Consider the following 6,000-nt stretch of genomic DNA (forward strand, 5'->3'; position numbering starts at 1 on the left):
CCACTCGGTGTATGACGGTATAACGGTCATATATATATAACACAATGGTATAACGGTCATATAACGGTAGCACAAGGTCGCGGGATCGAATCCCGGCCACGGCGGCCCCATTTCGATGGGGGCGAAATTCGAAAACTCCCGTGTACTTAGATTTAGGTTTATAATGGCCGTCTGCGATCGGGAGACAAGAGGTGCAGATTACTTGAACGTTGAATGGTACGCGTCGTACTATTCGGTGCATACCTGTGTCCTAACCATTCTCCTCTCGACAAGTATTATACATTACCTTCGTCATCGTGACATCGCTGCGACGTCAGGGACTCGGCATCGGCTTGATTCGGAGTTTGTATTTCGGTATAGCTTGGGGGCGGTCTAGTGCATAAACAAAGAAATTGCTAGAGAATTAAGTGGTAACCTCTGCTGCGGATAAGCACGAATACTGCATAAATAACACGTTGCAGAGCCCGAAAGAAAGCGAAAGTGTAGGCATCGCGCTTAGTTATAGAGTATTCATTAAGCACAATAAAAATGCGTCATTTAACTTTAATTTGAACATGAGCTTTGGATTTGAATATTTAATATGCGATAAAAAGGTGCAGCTTGTACACGAGGTCTCCTAGCATTTCCTCAGCCACCACTGTGTGCAACGCTGGAGCACTATGAAACATGGCTACACAGGTCGTGATGAAAATTTGGTGGGATCTTCGAACACGTGCCAAGCTGCGTTTTATCACCTTCTGATACAGCAAGAGACTAGTCTTGATATGCGCGCAAGCTAGAAAGGACGCGCTTGCGCAGTACATGTCTCAACACCAGGCGGTAGTTTGGGCAGAGGGTGCAGGAATTTGCCTTGGAACGCCCCCGTAGATTGCGTCAAATTTCAGCGCGCCTGCCCCACGGTGCCCAAAGTAGTCATTCGCTGCACGCTCCGCAGAGGACACTCGACTATGGCCGGAGAAGAAACGGCTCGACCCTACTTGACGATGTCGTACGCCAGCTGCAACGTGGACCAGGGTGCAAGCAGTGCAGCGCCTGATCTGGACTCTGGCAGGTGGGCGTCCATTGAACATTTATTTCGAATAATGTCAAACCTGGAGAATCTGTTACATGCTGACTGCCAAAGACTTAGCTTATTTTACGGTAAACTTCTAGGTGAGCTCTCATGTGCTTTGCTCGCCGTGGATGCTGCGGCTGTCTTGGTGAATACGGCTCACAAAAGAGACGTTTACAGTGTGGAATTGGCTTGCGCGTAGCCCCAGGACACCAGCCGTTATATCGGCTTTAGCGCCCACGAAATTACTCCGTCAACGAACGCGCCCTATCTAATATCCCATGCGCATCAAGCGTAGGCTCTAGAATGTCCTATTCTTTTAATGAAACGAAGCTTTCTACGCGTTATGGTGTCATGCTCTTTCGGTCAATTTATTGACAAGTATGATGGGCCAGTCCAGCAGGTATGGCAATACTAAACCTACACTAAAGGTGAACTGTGGGAGTTTACGTGCCAAAACCACGAAGTTATTATCAGGCACGTCGAAGTGGGAGACTAAGGATCACTTCTGACCACAAGGGGTGATGAACGTGAACCCCCCGAAACATGCGTTTTAATGAGGTCCCCACCGAAATGTGGCCGCAGCAGCCGTTATTTGATCACGCCACCTCTGGCTCAGCAGCGCAACACCAAAGTCACTAGGCCTCGACGGTGAGCGATGTTCCATTTGTCTGATCGCGGGAAAACGTGCTGTAAAGTTGGCAAATATCGGTTACAATGAAATTTACGTGTCGTGTGGTTAGGTTGTTCGTGTTCTACTGTTTTTGTCAAGGACGTGCATAATTGTTGTGTTGCTAGAAGCTTTGTAGAAATCTTACAGCCCACCGTGAATGCTTAGCTTCATATAGGCTTGAAAAAGCTGGCTGGTGCCCTATGCATGTTTGTTTTAATAGAAAAAGGCCCAGTCGGTATTTTGCACCTCATACATTCGCATCTGCGCGGGCCGACAAAACGTTCGCTTTCATAATCGTCAAGTTGCTTACGCTGCGACATTAGATACATTTATCTGGATTGGATAAATGGGTCTCCGTTCGATGTGTTTTAATTAAATAAAGCGGCAAGAAGGGCGTTCTAATATGTGATTACACATCACACATTGTACTGCTTTCGAGGTATGCAGCGTAAACATGCGGTAAAAAGGCATTGTTAAAGATATTGATGTTAGTCAATAAAGCAGAAACGTAACTGGTACGAAAATGTATTCGATCGCCAACTTCGCATATCATTATCTCGGACCTGGTGACAGTCTGAAAATTCGTTCGAAGTTGATGCGCCTTCACAACTCACCGGATAGAATTCGTGCATTGCAATACGTGCCGTCAAATAATTATGAAGTTAATTAGAACTTTTTCTTAATAAGTCGTATATACACAATAATTTCTAGTGCAAGTGATGTTTACCTCTTGGAGTAACTGAGATTAATGAATAAAGTTATGCTATGGGACATAACTGATTTTGTTTAATTATGTGATTTTAAGAAAGACGGGGTACATGGCAGGCTTAGAAATCTTCAGAACAGCAGTTTCTGATTGTTCCCCTTTTTACCGGTCTTCATCCTAGCGTGCGGCAAAAGTGTTCCGGATAATTTCTAGCATAGATTTGTCTCTCAGTGACTAGGCAGCGGGCGAAAGATTTCCATCTGTATACAAATACAAGCGAAGTTTGTCTCTTTAAGCTTTGCAAGCGAAATGCCAGTGCAGTTTTAATGAGCACCGAAATCAAAGGTAAAATCATAGGCTGTGGCTTGTTCAATTGCGGCAGAATGCTTATAAGGGCAGCATCCGCTACATTCGTGAAAGAAACATAGGCTAAATTTATGATTTGATGACGAATGTATGATGCCCGGCGATGATATTTGCTGAAGGTGTTCTGAAATGACATTTTTAGTGTGTATTTGTTGCGCTGAATGATAATGCTAGACCTCTAAATCCTTATAAAAATGGTGAGAAGGCTATTTTTTAGAGCTCCGAGACGTTTCAAGCTCTAGGACCTTGAAAGCAAGAAAATGATTTGTCGAGAAGATGTCAGTACCTCTTTAAAGGTCTAGACGTATGGAAATGTTGTTCTAGACGCTTTGCTTCAAAACAACTTTTTCTTGAACCTTGTATGTACAGGAGTGTGGAAATATCGGAAACGGAGATGTCTTGTCCTGCTGGCTTTGGCGTTGCGCCGCTAAGCGTGAGGACTCGGGTTCGAATACAGGCCGTGGCGGCCACACTTTGCCGGAGGCGTAATGAAAAAACTCCCGTGCTCTGAGTACACGATAAAAAACTCCAGCTTGTCAAAATTAATGCTCTACGGTGTGGCCCGTATGTATATCGCCGTTTAAGCACAAAAACACCACAGAATTTTAAATACACACCGACGCGAGAAGACGGAAACAGCTGACGTTTCATGCGCACATAGTTTCTTGCTAATCCGGAGCCAAGTTTCAGTTTCCTAGCAAAAACGTGATAGTATCTCGTGCGGCATAATCTAGGATTTTTCTTCTGATTTCAGGCTGAGAAGGGATCACGCCGCCAGTAGGTGGAAATTTCAGTCAGTAGCACCATAACTGCTGTGATTAAACGGATTATATATTGTTTTGCGGAATTACGAAAACAGAAGGAACATATAGCCTGTTTCCAGACATTTACGTTGCCGGTATATCACTTTCTCAAAAAATGTACTGATCTTGAGCACGCTTTATGCCCAGAAATTTTCGCCAGACTTCCTATAAACACCGCGTATGCATTTCCTCCGTGTTGGCTTCAGTGGCCGCTCTTTTGCGGGGAGGGTGCGTGGCCGAGTTATTGATGGGAAAGGAAAGTTGTAGAACTCGCATAATGTATACTCTCAAATCGCAGATACAAAAAGATGAGGTAGCACTGTATTGAAACGCACACTCTCTTTATCGCTAGTTTATGCCTTTTTCAGGTGACGCCTAATGTGACATCTATGCCTAAGGGTGTAGCTCATCCCTCGATGTTCCCTTATCTTTGATTCGTAGACTATGTGGCACCTTATATTTATATATGTATATGTATATATGTTTCTATGTATATATGTATGTATATATGTATGTATATATGTATGTATATATGTATGTATATATGTATGTATATATGGATATGTATGTATGTATGTATATGTATGTATGTATATGTATGTATGTATATATATGTATGTATGTGTATGTGTATATGTATATATATGTATGTATGTGTTCTATTTACATGCGTGACACGAATTGAGGCACGCGAGCACCAGCGCTGGACCATTACACCAGATTTCGATGATCTATACGTTGTTATTGTGGGTAAAGGTTCACAACATAAAGAGTCAGTTTTGTGGTTGGCCGATGTGCGCACGGGCCTCATTCATCACCGTCACGGCAACACAATAGGGTAAATTACGGGGCTTTGCAATTTCTGCTGTCATGCAGCATACACAATGAAAGGCCTACAGCCATACCACTGGCGTTCCTTCGCCTCGTTGCGTTTAGCATCGTTCAAAACTGCTCGATAGCTCCAAGTAAGAAGGTGGTTTTGGAACTTTCACGATTCCTAATTTTCGATGAACAAGCTGATTGTTCCTTTGTGCGAAATCCATGATCGGAAAGCGTCGGCACTGTCAAATACAAGTGTCCGTTGCAAAGACTGCAGCACTCGAGAGGAGTAGGTTTTCTCCTGCAACCAACTTCACGATCCCAAATTTGGGCTCCTTACAGCAAAGTTTTACTATTGAAGTGCCCTCCCTATGTGTTCTCTCGCAGAGTTCCCGAAGAAACCAGAGAAGCAGCGTGGCAGCAGCGAGAGAACCAGGCTGCCAACAGAATCCTACAGTGCCATGTGTGCCAGTTCGCTTTCACCGACATGGAGGCCTTCAAAAACCACGCCTACGACCACTCGCTTGGGAAAATCCACAACTGTTCGGAGTGTGGGAAACTGTATAAGAGGCATTACGACCTCACGAGACATTTGCTTACGCACGGCGAACCATCCTTTCAGTGCGGCGTGTGCGGCAAAACATTTTATACCAAAGATGGCCACCAGAACCACGTGTTTGTATTCCACGTAGGCACACAGGATTGAGAAGCCGTCGATGGGTCTGTTTAACACGGGTAGCACAAACCACGAAATTGGTCCGGCACGTCTTGAAGCACCGTCGGAGGACTCGCATCTGCGTCGGTGTAGCCGGATGTTCGCCCGTGAGGAGTGACTTCTCTGGATGTCACCCTGGTGCCAAGACGTGTCGTGTGCGTTCGCAGAAAAACTTTCGATCTGGGCCTCAACTTCTCTAGCTGCGCGCTGACTTCTTGACAAACCAAAGGGGGCTAATCTTATTCTTTCTGACTACGGCTGAAGAATGCCTGCAAATAAAGTTGTTACAGTGATTATCTCGTGGAATACTGTGCGCCAGGTCTGTGGTTTTTTTCGAAGAACGCACCCGTTCTTCGCAATACTGTAGCCATGGTTAAAATAGGTTAATATGCCTCCTGGATTTAACAAGGTAGCGAGATATCTTTTTCGAAAAAATAGTAGTATCGATTTTGATAGTACAGTTCTTAATAGTGAAGTTGAGTAAAGTGCCGCCCTAATATTCCTGAGCCCTGCCTGTGACGTTATCAATAGTTTTAGCGCCCTCCATTGTAAAAAAAAGTTGTTAAAAATTTTACACATTTGTTCAGTGGCGGAAGCTCAAGGCTCTGTCTGAAAAAACGTGATGGTGATAGCGGAACACCAGCTCCACACGTCGGCTTAGCTGGTGAATCTAACAAATGATCAAATAAAACATGGCTTCGGCTAATTAATTGACTTTAATGATGATGCCTATTTGGCATCCCGTGAAGAATGCCTGCGAATGATATTCTTACAGTGGTTATCTCGAGCAACACTGTATGGCAGCTCTGTGGTTGGTTTCTTTGAAGAACGCACCCGTTCTTCGCTTTGCCAGTCGCACCAGCTTTG

At 44.5% G+C, this 6,000-nt stretch overlaps 1 long non-coding RNA gene across 1 annotated transcript; it reads left to right on the forward strand.

Annotated features, from left to right (window-relative positions):
* The first annotated feature begins 667 nt into the window (after positions 1–667).
* Positions 668–5,439, forward strand: LOC135901677 (uncharacterized). Its single transcript, XR_010564219.1, has 2 exons — positions 668–1,051; positions 4,806–5,439. It is a non-coding gene; the product is annotated as an uncharacterized lncRNA (long non-coding RNA).
* Positions 5,440–6,000: the final 561 nt, after the last annotated feature.

This window comes from Dermacentor albipictus, unplaced genomic scaffold (genome assembly GCF_038994185.2).
Source record: "Dermacentor albipictus isolate Rhodes 1998 colony unplaced genomic scaffold, USDA_Dalb.pri_finalv2 scaffold_16, whole genome shotgun sequence".
NCBI classification, from domain to species: domain Eukaryota; kingdom Metazoa; phylum Arthropoda; class Arachnida; order Ixodida; family Ixodidae; genus Dermacentor; species Dermacentor albipictus.